This window comes from Macaca fascicularis, chromosome 3 (assembly GCF_037993035.2).
Source record: "Macaca fascicularis isolate 582-1 chromosome 3, T2T-MFA8v1.1".
Classification (NCBI taxonomy): Eukaryota; Metazoa; Chordata; class Mammalia; order Primates; family Cercopithecidae; genus Macaca; species Macaca fascicularis.
Genome location: NC_088377.1, coordinates 56,078,912 through 56,092,333, shown reverse-complemented (window position 1 = coordinate 56,092,333; position 13,422 = coordinate 56,078,912). Strand labels below are relative to the sequence as shown.

General features: G+C 43.7%; 1 non-coding gene across 1 annotated transcript; it reads left to right on the top strand.

The window, feature by feature from the left end:
* Window positions 1-3,349: 3,349 nt before the first annotated feature.
* Window positions 3,350-3,451, top strand: LOC123572601 (U6 spliceosomal RNA). Its single transcript, XR_006697166.1, has one exon. It is a non-coding gene; the product is annotated as a U6 spliceosomal RNA (small nuclear RNA).
* The last annotated feature ends 9,971 nt before the right edge of the window (window positions 3,452-13,422 follow it).

Below are 13,422 nucleotides of genomic sequence, written 5' to 3'. Positions count from 1 at the left end.
ATTTTCAAGCTTTGCTGACTTTTGGGAAGAAAAAGCCTAAGGCCGCCTTTAGGTTTGTCTCTCATTATCCTGAAGCCTGTCACTCTGGTGATTTGCATTTTTCTCCATTTGTAGATTTAAATGAATCTGGGCATAATGCTGCCTGCTGTTCAACTCTTCCTGCCTGTTGACCAAATCACACAAGGGAGGCGTAACCACCCGGTCCTGGTCCTGAAGGTCAAAGCAGCTTCCTGGAAGGTTACTGTTTTTGTTGTTGTTGTTGTTGGTTTGTTTTTAATTTAGTATTTCTTTTTTCAAATTTTCTATTTCCATAGGTTATTGGGGAACAGGTGGTATTTGGTTACATAAGTTCTTTAGTGGTGATTTGTGAGATTTTGGTGCACCCATCACCTGAGCAGTATACACTGAACCCAATTTGTAGTCTTTTGACCCTCACCCCCTTCCCATCCTTTCCCCCTGAGTCCCCAAAGTCCACTGTGTCATTCTTATGCCTTTGCATCCTCATAGCTTAGCTCCCACTTATGAGTGAGAACATACGATGTTTGGTTTTCCATCTTAGTGTAATAGTCTCCAATTCCATCCAAGTTGCTGCAAATGCCGTTAATTCATTCCTTTTTATGGCTGAGTAGTATTCCATCATTTATATGTACTACAGTGTCTTTATCCACTCGTTAATTGATGGGCATTTGGGTTGGTTCTACGGTTTTGCAATTGCTAATTGTACTTCTGTAAACATGTGTGTGCAAGTATCTTTTTTGTATAATGACTTTGTTTCCTCTGGGTAGATGCCCAGTAGTGGGATTGCGGGATCAAATAGTAGTTCTACATTTAGTTTTTAAAGGATTCTCCATACTATTTCTGGAAGGTTACTGTTCATCCAGATCAAACCTGGGTCAATTTCCCAACTGTGCAGAGATTTGTTTTGCGTTTTGAGTATTGGGTTTAAGAAAAAGACTTCATCTTTTCTTTTCTTTTTTTTTTTTTTTTTTTTTGAGACAGGGTCTTGCTGGAGTGCAGTGGCACAATCATAGCTCAGTGCAACCTAGAACTCCTGGTGTCAAGCAATCCTTCCATCTCAGCCTCCCCAGTAGTTGGGACTACAGGCATGCACCACCATGCCTGGTTAAGGAAAAGACTTTATCTTTAAGGAAGATCGAATAACCAGTCCTGGTATATTATTGAGGCCAATAAATGCCTCTTTGGTCCTCTAGGCAAGTGAAGCAGTGCCATCAGCTGGCTGGTCCCACACACCACATGGTGTCCCCAGGGGGGATGTATGCTGAGTTTATTATTTCAAATATCTTAGATGCAGAGTTCCCAGATGTAATATTAGGCTGCCCAGAAGGTGCCAATTCATTAGAGTAGCTTTCGGTATATTTTAATTTTGTTTCCCACCAGATCTCTACTTGTACTAAAACCAAAATAATTCCAAAAGGAAAAGTGATTTATACACCTCCCTTGTTCATGCAGTGGTGATTTTCATTATTCCTTTCTCCTTCTGGTTCTCTGTCCACTTCTCATCATGTTTACATTGTTGAAAATCATTGTGTTTATGCATTTGAAGTGATACCATTTTGTATTATCATTATTCTTTTTTTTTTTTTTTGAGACAGGGTCTTGCTCTGTTGCCCAGGCTGGAGTGTAGTAGTGGTGTGAGCTCTGCTTACTGCAGCCTTGATCTCCTGGGCTCAATCATCCCTCCCACCAGCTGGGACAACAGGCATGTGCTGTCACACCCAGCTTGTCTTCGTATTTTTGTAGAGATAGGGTTTTACCATGTTGTCCAGGCTCGTCTCAAGTGATCTGCCTGCCTTGGTCTCCCAAAGTGCTGGGATTGCATGCGTGAGCCACCATGTCTAGCCTGAAGAGCTTTACTTAATCCTCATAATCACTTTTTAGGTACTGTCATTAGCCCTGTTTTACAGATGAGGAAATTGAAGCATATATATATACACATACACACATATATACACACACACATATATACACACATACACACATATACACACATATATGTACATATACACACATATATACACAAATATATGTGTATATATACACACATATATAGACATATGTGTGTGTATATATACATATATAGACATATGTGTGTATATACATATATATACCCACACACAAAAATACATAAATATATACATGTATATGTACATTTATTTTTCTTGTTAGAAATGACTTTGCAAAAAGCATCTCATGTATTTTTTTAAAAATATTTAAAAATTCTTTAGAATAAAGGGATATTATGAAATTTTGAGATGATCCCTGATGTCCAATAGTGTATGAGTCAACTCACTTTACCAGTATTGTAATACTAGGTAACTCTTAAAATTCTCCTAATGTAGGGGGCCGGGCATGGTGGCTCATGCCTGTAATCCCAGCACTTTAAGAGGCTGAGTGGGGTGGATCACTTGAGGCGAGGAGTTTGAGACCAGCCTGGCCAGCATGGCAGGACACCGTCTCTACTAAAAATACAAAAATTTGCCAGGCGTGGTGGTGCACACTTGTAATCCCAGCTACTTGGGAGGCTGAGACATGAGAATCACTGGACCCTGGGAGGTGGAGGCTGAAGTAAGCCGAGATTACACCACTGCACTCCAGCCTTGGTGACAGAGCGAGAAACTCTGTCTCAAAAAACAAAAAACACCCAATTATTTTAATGTAGTGGGTGTAAGATGCTCCCACACTGTGCTAGTGAGTATTTATTTGATCACAGCAAAGTTGAACATTTTTTCACATGCTTGTTTACTAATAGCATCTCTTTTTTTCATGAATTGCCTTCTCAAGTTCTTTGCCAGTTTACATATTGGAGACTTATTTATTTATTTTGTATCAACATGCATAAGTTCTTTTTTTTTTTTTGAGATGGAGTCTCATTCTTGTTGCCTGGACTAGGGTGGAATGGCGTGATCTTGGCTCACTGCAACCTCTGCCTTCCGGGTTCGAGCAATTCTCCTGCCTCTCAGCCTCCCAAGTAGCTGGGATTACAGATGCCCCCACAACACCCAGCTAATATTTTTAGTATTTTAAGTAGAGATGGGGTTTCACCATGTTGGCCAGGCTGGTCTCCAACTCCAGACCTCAGGTGATCCACCTACCTCAGCGTCCCAAAATGCTGGGATTACAGGAGTGAGCCACCGTGCCCGGCCCAACATATGTAAATTCTTTATGTAACACAGAACTTTTTGTTATATTTTCTGTGAACATTTGCTCCAGATAGTTTCCCTTTAATTTTAGCTTTGGAAGTTTTGTCAAGTGGTTGTTTACTGATAACATACAAACCATCCATCCTCTGTGATTTCTTTCAATTTAACTTGTAAAGTTATCACCCTTTGTGCTCACGTTAGCAGCACATATACTGAAGTTGAGACACTACAGTGGAGATCTGCATGGCCCTTGCATCAGGATGACAGATTTATAAAGTCCATATTTTTTTTAGTATAAGAATATAGGCCAGGCTCAGTGGTTCACACCTGTAATCCCAGCACTTTAGGATGCCAAGGCTGGTGGGTCACCTGAAGTCAGCAGCTTGAGACCAGCCTGACCAACATCATGAAACTCCGTCTCTACTAAAAATACAAAAATTAGCTGGGCGTGGTGGCGAGCACCTCTAATCCCAGCTGCTCAGGAGGCTGAGGTGAGAGAATCGCTTGAACCTGGGAGGCAGAAGTTGCAGTGAGCCAAGATCGTGCCATTGCACTCCAGCCCGGGCAACAAGAGAGAAATTCCATTTAAAAAAAAAAAATTAGATCTCAGGGAAGCTGTTACAACACCCTCCTCCCCATAAAAAACTTATCAGCCCTGTGAAGATAGCAGTATAGTAAAACAAGTTCCTTTTTAGAGGTGAGAATTTTCTTCAAGCTTTTCCTATCCATATTCATTATCACGTGCCTATAATTTTCTTTTTGTATGTTTTATCTTTATCAGGGTTTGAGAAGAAGTTCATGCATGCCGGATAGACATAAAGGAACTCATCTCTTTTTGCATATATATATATACACACACACACACACACACATACACACACACACACATACACATATATATATACACATATATACATATTTTTTTTAAGACAGGATCTCACTCTGTTACCCAGGCTGGAGTGCAGTGGTGCGAACACAGCTCATGCAGCCTCAATCTTTCAGGCTCAAGTGATCCTCCTATCTCAGCCTCCCAAGTATCTGAGACTACAGGCACATATGCCCTATGCCCGGTTAATTTTTGTGTTTTTAGTAGAGACAGGATTTTGCCACGTTGCCCAGGCTGGTCTCAAATGCCTGAGTTCAAGCAATCCGCCTACCTGGGCCTCCCAAAGTGCTAGGATTATAGGTATGAGCCACCACACCAGGCCCACTCTGTATGTTTTATACAACATGAAAATTATCTGTTTCTTAAACATATAAAAATTGCCCTGGTGGAAATAATGAGACCAACTGCAGTTTGGGGACTGTTATTGGATGATTTTCTCAATTTTTTTCTCAGTTGTTATTCTGTTTGGATTTATACTTGGATTATTTTTAGTAATCTATATCTTTCTAGAAATTTTTCATTGAGGATTTCAGTTTATTAGTCTAGAAGAATGCATAACATTCTCTCTGGATTTGAGGGAAAATCTATTTTCTATAAATTGTCCTATCTCCTTTCTCATTTCTAATTAAAAATATTCCCCTAATTAAATTTGTCAGAGGTTTATTTATTTTAGTCATCTTATCAAAAAAACAGCTTTTGAACTCATCTATCATTTTACTGCTTTATGTTGTACAATGTGTTTATTTCAGCTTTTATCTTTATTTACCACCTCTTTTAAAATTGCTTTTCTGCTTAACTTTTAAACGACAGGCTTTGTTAATATCAGCTTGGGTAATCCCAGCCTGAATAAGATTCTGATGCCTGACACAGTGGTGGGGGGAGAAGCTGATGGATTATCAATGTATGTTTATCAATCAGGCACTAGTGAGGACAACAACAGGCCCCACACCAGCTAGTTCAATAGAAGAAATTCAAATACAGAGAACTAGTCGTCAGATATTGGAAGAGCTGAAAGTCAAATGGGCTAGTGAGTCATTGCAGAGATGAGCAACAGCAGCAAGCTGTGACTCCCCACCCACACGCAGCTGGAGGGACGGAAGACAGAGGGAATGTCACCAGATGCCAGGAGTTGGGATACGTGCTGAGACCCAGCACACCTCTCATGAGGCACCCCAGAAGGGATAGATGGGGCAAGGGCTGGAGAAGAAAAGGGGTGGGGGAGGACAAACTTTTACTACTCCTTTCCCTGCAATCTCCTGCCAGTGCTACTGTTTGGTGGAAATTCACCAGAAGCCAGTTGGTCAAGGAGCCTGAGAAATGTAATTTCCATGGGCCAGGCCTCTGTGATAGGAGCAGAACCAGGAAAAGCAGGCAGCCCATGGGCCTGAGAATAGATAATGACTAGCAGGCACTTTGCAATTAAATGCAGGTTAGGTCAGAAAGGCTTGTGATGCTACACTGTTTTAGTCTGTTTGTGCCGCTGTAACAGAATACAACAGATTGGGTAATTTATAAAGAGCAGAAATTTATTTCTCACAGCTCTGGAGGCTGGGAAGTCCAAGATGAATGTGCTGGCATCTGGTGTGGGCCTTCTTGCTGTGCTCACACATGACAGAAACCAGAAAGGCAAGAGAAAGCAGACCCACTCCTGCAAGCCCTTTTTGCAGTGGCATTAATCCATTTACAAGTGCAGATCCTTCATGACCTAAATGCCTCCCAAAGGGCCCCACTTCCCAGCACTGCTGCATTGGGGATGAAGTTTCCAACACATGAATTTTGGAGGAGACACATCAAAACCATAGCATTCACAGATGACAGAGCTAGCACCAGGATGCTGTAAACATCTTCGCTAAGTCCTGCTGGGTCCTAGCTTCTGGATTCCTTCCTTATTCTCCCTTTTCTCTTCTTCCTTGCAACTGCTAAGCTAAGCCATTTAAAAGAGGTAAGTCAGGATTTTGTGCCTGTTCTTCCCCCAGTCAGCTCTGTTTCCTTTGGCCATCATATCCAAAGCCTTGATTTTAACCTGACCCTGTGCTCAGGGATGCCCAGGTCTTTATCTCTAGTCTTGGCTTCTTTCCTTGGCTCTGGCCCTGTATTTCTAATTGCTTGCTGGATGTCAGTGATGCCTCAAAATTATTGCAAATTGAATTTCTGATATTCTCTTCTCCCCAAATCTGTTTTGTTTCCTCCATTCTTTTCTCAGTTGATAGAATCCCCTCCATCCAGGCATGAGGGCTGGCTAAGAATGGAGCAAGCCTTAACCCTTCCCTCTTTCTTACGTTCTGTATAGGCGTTCACAGAGATACCTAATTATATGCTCTATGATGTCCATGTATTTCTTTTATTTTTTTAAAGATAGGGTCTCACTCTGTTGCCCAGTCTGTGCAGTGGTGCAATCATAGCTCATTGCAGTCTTGAACTCCTGGGCTCAAGTTGTCCTCCTACCTCAGCCTCCCCAGTAGCTGGGACTACAGGCACACATCACCATGCCTAGTTAATACATACATATTTTTTGAGATGGAGTCTTACTCTGTCGTCCAGGCTGGAGTGCAGTGGCATGATCTCAGCTCACTGCAACCTCTGCCTCCCGGGCTTAAGTGATTCTCCTGCCTCTTGAGTTGTGGGGATTACAAGTGTGTGCCACCATACCTGGCTAATTTTTGTATTTTTAGTAGAGACAGGGTTTGACCATGTTGGCCAGGCTGGTCTTGAACTTCTGGCCTCAAGCAATCCACCCACCTCAGCCTCCCAAAGTGCTGGTATTACAGGTGTGAGCCACTGTTCTGACCCTCAATTAATTTTTTAAATTATTTATAAAGATATAGTCTTGTTGTGTTGCCCAGGCCAGTGTCAATCTCCTAACCTCAAGCAATCCTACCACTGTTGCATCCCAAAGTGCTGGGATTACAGGCATGAGCCACTGTGCCTGGCCTGTTTCTTCTTATTTCTACTGCACCTGCACCAGCTCTGACCTCATTATTTCTCCTCTGGTCTCTAACAGCAACCTCCAAGCCGATCTCCTTTCCTCCACAGCAATCATTTTGGAAATACAAGTTGGGTCAAGTTATTCAAGGCCACAAATTCCAAAGGTCCCCTAAGTGTTCAGGATTTGCTGCAGCTTCTGCACTCTTCCCACCTCATCTTTTGTTATTTTCTACACTGCTGTCTGACCCAACCCTGCCAGACTACCTTTGCTCCCCTGAGAAGGCCAGGTTCTTTCATTTTCCTGAACCCAGGCACTTGCTGCTTTCTCCCAGGTCCTGTAAGGCAGAGTTCTCATGGTGGGATCCCTGGACCAGCATCAGCAACAACATCACGTGGGAACCTGTTAGAAAGGCATATTCTCGAGTCCTACCCAGACCTACTGAATCAGAACTTTTGGCCTGGGGCTTGGGAATCTGTGTTTTAAAAAGCCCTCTAGGAGATTTAAATTCAAGGGAAGGTTGAGAGCCACTATTACAAGGTACCTCCTCTTACACCTTGAATTCTGCTCAATTACAGATGTGAGCTGTGCGTATCCATTCCTGTTATCCCTGGGTGGAGTTACTTGCCTCCTCCTGGATTTTCCCCCAGCACTTTGCCAATATCTCTACTAGAGCTGTTAAAAACCAATTGGCAGGGCGAGGTGGCTAACGGCTGTAACCCCAACACTATTGGGAGGCTGAGGTGGGATTATGACTTGAGGCCAGGAGTTCAAGACCAGCCTGAACAACATAGTGAGAACCTGTCTCTACAAAAATAAAAAATAAAAATTAGCTGGACACGATAGCACGTATTTGTAGTCCCAACTACTTGGGAGGCTATGGTGGGAGGATCTCTTGAGCCCAGGAATTACAGGCTTCAGTGAGCTATAATTGTGCCACTGCACTCCAGCCTGGGTGACAGAATGAGACCCCATCTCTAAAAACAGAACAAACCAGTCTGTGTATTAAAATAGACATTGAGTTCTTCAAAAGAAAAGGCTGTGTCTCATTCATCATTGTTTTCTGAGTTCCTAGAAATTTCTAGGAAATGCATTTTCCTGGGAAATGCTCAGAGTTCGTACACACACACACACACACACACACACAAACACACCTGTGAATAAATACAATAAATAAAAATTCAGCAAGCACTACATAATGCTGACAGCCAGGTACTGTCCTGAACACTGTAAAAATTTCAAAATTCTTAATCCTGGCAGAGCATGGTGGCTCATGTCTGTGGTCCCAGTACTTTGGGAGGCTGAGGCGGGCAGATCACTTGAGGCCAGGAGTTCGAGACTAGCCTGGCCAACGTGATGAAATCCTGTCTCTACTACTCTACTAAAAATACAAAAAAGTTAGCCAGGCATCGTGGTGCATACCTGTAATCCCAGCTACTCAGAAGGCTGAGGCACAAGAATTGCTTGCACCCAGGAGGTGGAGGTTGCTGTGAGCCGAGGCAGCAGAGTGAGACCCTGTCTCAAAAAAGTGAAAGAAAAATAATTGTTAATCCTAATAGAAACCATAAGCATTGGGGACGATTATAATAACCACTTTCCAGATGAAGAAATTGAGGCAGAGAGAGGTTAGTGTAACTCAAAGCCATGCAGCGGGTGAGTGGCAGAGCTGCGTTTTGGATTCTGACACTTTGGCCGCAGATTTGAGGCTGTCAATCCTGATTCCACATTGCCTCTCTGCAGTATGAGCCGTGTTAAAAGTGTGTGCAGAGGGGCTGTAGAATGGGCAAACTGTATCATTCTCCATTGCACAAGTTCTCCGTGCCCCTGTGCGTGCCTATTTCTCCAGCTTATGTGGCCTCCAAAGCCATCGAGTGGGTTCAGGTCAGGGTGGCTTTCAGCAGGCTCACGATTTCTGCTTAGCACTTGTTTTCCTATAGCTGCAGAAGCCCTGGACTAATTTTCAGGAAGAGCTTACTTGCTTTGAGGGCCGGCAACCTCTCCCCTCACTCCAGGAGGTCTGAGGCGCCTGCTCAAGTTGCGGTTTTTGGTCTTGAATGAGTCAGACTATCTCTTGGAAGGCTTTTTGAGGCTTTTAAGAAGAAAATCCATGACAGTGTTCTCCCCAGGATAGCACAGGCCCTGCCCAGAGAGTGCTTGGCTTACTTGGAGATTTATGTAAGTCAATTCCACGTCTGAAACATTCACCCCTCCACTTCCACTTGGTTTTCCAAAGCAGAGGATTTCTGGAGTTCTCCAAACAAAAGGCCCTGTTTTAATACCCAAGTACAGATGGTCTCTGACTTGTGATGTCAACTTACGATGGTTAGATTTACAATTTTTCAAGTTTACAGTGGTGCAAAAACAATATGCATTCAGTAGAAACCATACTCCAGATTGTGATTTTTGTTTGTTTGTTTGTTTGTTTTTTAAAGCACAGGGTCTTTCTCTGTCACACAGGCTGGAGTGCAGTGGCACTATCACAGCTCACTGCAGACTTCAATTCCTGGGCTCAAGTGATCCTCCTGCCTCAGCCTCCCCAGAAGCTGGGACTACAGGTGTGCACCACTGTGCCTAGTGAATTTAAACATTTTTCTGGAGGGACACGGAACTCACTATATTGCAGACTAGTCTCGAACTCCTGGCCTCAAGCGATCCTCTTCAGCCTCCCAAAGTGCTGGGATTATAGGTGTGAGTCACTGTTCCTGGTCTGATTTTTGAATTTTGATCTTTTGCCAGGGCTAGTAATCTGCAGGTTTGCTGCTCTCTTGCAATGCTGGGCAGTGGCAGTGAGCCACAGATCCCTATCAGCCACATGATCATGAGAATAAACAACCAATACGGCATTCTGTGTTGCTCATATTGTTTTGCGTATTGTACTTTGTGTTTTTGACCCCCATCATGTCTACAAAAGGCCTGTGTACAGTATTCCACACTTTATTAGAAAATCGGCATGATGTAAGGCTGGGCACAGTGGTTCATGCCTGTAATCCCAGCACTTTGGGAGGCCAAGGCAGGTGGGTCATCTGAGGCCAGGAGTTTGGAGACCAGCCTGGCCAACATGGTGAAACTCCATCTCTACTAAAAACGTACAAAAAGTAGCCAGGCCTGGTGGTGTGCGCCTATAATCCCAGCTACTCAGGAGGCTGAGGAAGGAGAATTGCTTGAACCTGGAAGGCAGAGGTTATAGTGAGCCGAGACTGTGCCACTGCACTCCAGCCTGGGCAATGAAGCGAGAGTCTGTGTCAAAAAGAAAAGAAGAGAAAAGAAAAGAAAATAGGCATGATGTTAAATGATTTTGCCCAGCTGTATGCTAATGTAGGTGTTATAAGCATGTTGTTTTTATTTTGCTTTGTTTTACTTTGTTTTATTTTATTTTATTTTTGAGATGGAGTTTTGCTCTTGTCACCCAGGTTGGAGTGCAATAGCACAATCTTGACTCACTGTAACCTCTGCCTCCTGGGTTCCAGCAATTCTCCTGCCTCTGCCTCCCGAGTAGCTGGGATTACAAGTGCCCACCACCATGTCTGGCTAATTTTTGTAGTTTTTAGCAGAGACAGGGTTTCACCATGTTAGCTAGGCTGGTCTCGAACTGCTGACCTCAGGTGATCCACCTGCCTCTGCCTCCTAAAGTGCTGAGATTACAGGCGTGAGCCACCGCACCCGGCCGCATGTTTAAGGTAAGACTCTACTAAGCTATGATGTTTGGTAGCTTAGGTGTATTAAGTGCATTTCAACTCATGATATTTTCAACTTATGATGGCTGTATTGGGGTGTAACTTCATTGTAAGCCAAGGAGCATCTGTACTTAGCAAATCCCCATTTTGTATTTAGCACTGTGTTCTCTCTCGTGAAGGTGTGAGAGAAGTATGCGATTGATTTGTGGGAAAGTCAGTGCAGTTGGAGAGAAAAGCTAAGGCACATACATGAAGAATTAGGGCAAAGTGTGATTTTACATATTAGCATACAGTAATTACCATAGATCCAAGTGCCAAATTGAGTGATTTCAACAATTAGAGAACAGGGCAGCATGTTGTAAGATGTGGATTATGTGTTATGAATAGTAAGTATGAAATGAGTTAGGAAAAGGAGAGAAATGAAGGCTGGGGTGGGGTGAGAGGCTTAAGGAGGGAGTGAGATTCAAGCTGAGTAATGCAGAAAGATGATAATAAAATAACAACACTGGGGCCAGGAGTGGTGGCTCACGCCTGTAATCCCAGCACTTTGGGAGGCTGAGGCGGGCAGATCGCTTGAGCTCAGGAGTTCGAGAACAGCCGGGGCAATATGGCGAAACCCTGTCTCTACTAAAGATACAAAAAATTAGCCAGGTGTGGTGCTGCATGCCTGTGGTCCCAGCTACTTGGGAGGCTGAGGTGAGAGAATCACTTGAGCCCAGGAGGTGGAGGTTGCAGCGAGCCGAGATTTCACCACTGCATTCCAGCCTGGGTGACAGAGTGAGACTTCGTCTCAAAACAATCAAACGAAAATAACATTGCGTCCTGGTGCGGTGTCTCATGCCTGTAATCCCAGCACTTTGGGAGGCCAACGCGGGTGGATCACCTGGGGTCGGGAGCTTGAGACCAGCTCGACTAACATGGAGAAACCCTTTCTCTACTAAAAATACAAAATTAGCCAGGCGTGGCAGCACGTGCCTGTAATCCCAGCTACTCGGGAGGCTGGGGCAGAAGAATTGCTTGAACTCACAAGTTGGAGGTTGCAGTGAGCCGAGATGGTGCCATTACACTCCAGCCTGGGTAATAAGAACAAAACCCCATCTCAATAAATAAATAAATACATAAATAAATAAATAACAAGGTTGGATAAGGAGAGCTTTATCGTGTGCTAGGTACTCTTCAGTATCCCTTTTACCAATTCATTTGATTTTCACAATAGCCTTATAAGGCTGGTCTGATTAATATCCTCATTTTACAGATGAACAAACTGGGGCACAAAAAAAGTTGAGTATTGTGTGCTGGGACACAATTGAAAGGTGAAGGAGCTTGGATTTGAACCCAGAGTTTACCTTCAGTCCTTACACCGACCACTGGACTGTGTTAGTAGAATTTGCTGTTTTGTTGAAGACACTTGGCAGACCAGGGCATGGACCTGGGTTGGGTGAGCTCTTTAAGGGGAACTGAGTTGGGAGGCATACCCCCCAACAACTTATTTTTCTCTTTCTTTCTTCTTTTTTAAATTTTGGTTTTTTTAAATTACTACTTTTTTGAGGCAGAGTCTCTCTCTGTTACCCAGGCTGGAGTGTAGTGGTGTGTTCTTGACTCACTGCAACCTCTGCCTCCTGGATTCAAGAGATTTTCCTGCTTCAGCCTCCCCAGCAGCTGAGACTACAGGCGTGTGCCATCTCGCCCAGCTAATTTTTGTATTTTTAGTAGAGACGGGGTTTCATCATGTTGGCCAGGCTGGTCTGGAACTCCTCACCTCAGGTAATCTACTTGTCTTGGCCTCCCGAAGTGTCTGTCTTTTTTTTTTTTTTTTTTTTGCTGGAATGTGGATGAAATGAATGGAGCTCTAGCAGCCACTTTGGAATATGAGGTGCTCTGGAAGATGAAAGTCACATCCTAAGGATGGTAGAGCAAAGATAGGGGTGTGAGTTCCTGATGACATTACAGGGTCACTCTATGCATTTTGGAATGCCAGTCTCCAGACTTATTTTATGTGAGGGGAACGAGATCTCTGATTTGCTTAAACTGGTATTATTTGGATTTCTGCTATACTCAACCAAATGTATTTCTAACTAATAAACTTATTTTTTTTTTTTTATTTTTTTTTATTTTATTTTTTTTTTTGAGACGGAGTCTCGCTCTGTCGCCCAGGCTGGAGTGCAGTGGCCGGATCTCAGCTCACTGCAAGCTCCGCCTCCTGGGTTTACGCCATTCTCCTGCCTCAGCCTCCCGAGTAGCTGGGACTACAGGTGCCCGCCACCTCACCCGGCTAGTTTTTTGTATTTTTTTTAGTAGAGACGGGGTTTCACCGTGTTAGCCAGGATGGTCTCGATCTCCTGACCTCGTGATCCGCCGGTCTCGGCCTCCCAAAGTGCTGGGATTACAGGCTTGAGCCACCGCGCCCGGCCTAATAAACTTATTTAAGGCCAAATGTGGTGGCTCATACCTGTAATTCTAGCACTTTGGGAGTCTGAGGTGGGCTTACTTCTTGAGACCAGGACTTTGGGACCAACCTGGGCAACATAGTAAAAGCCCATCTCTACAAAAAATTAAAAAAAAAAAAAAATTAGCTGAGTGTGGTAATGCATGCTGGTAGTCTTAGCTACTTGGGAGGTTGAGGTAGGAGGATTGCTTGAGCCCAGGAGGTTTAGGCCGCAGTGAACTATGATTGCACCTTTGCACTTCAGTCTGGGTGACAGAGAAATACGCTGTCTCTACAAAAAATGAAAAATTAGCAGGGCATAGAGGCACATGCCTATAGTCCCAGCTACTCAG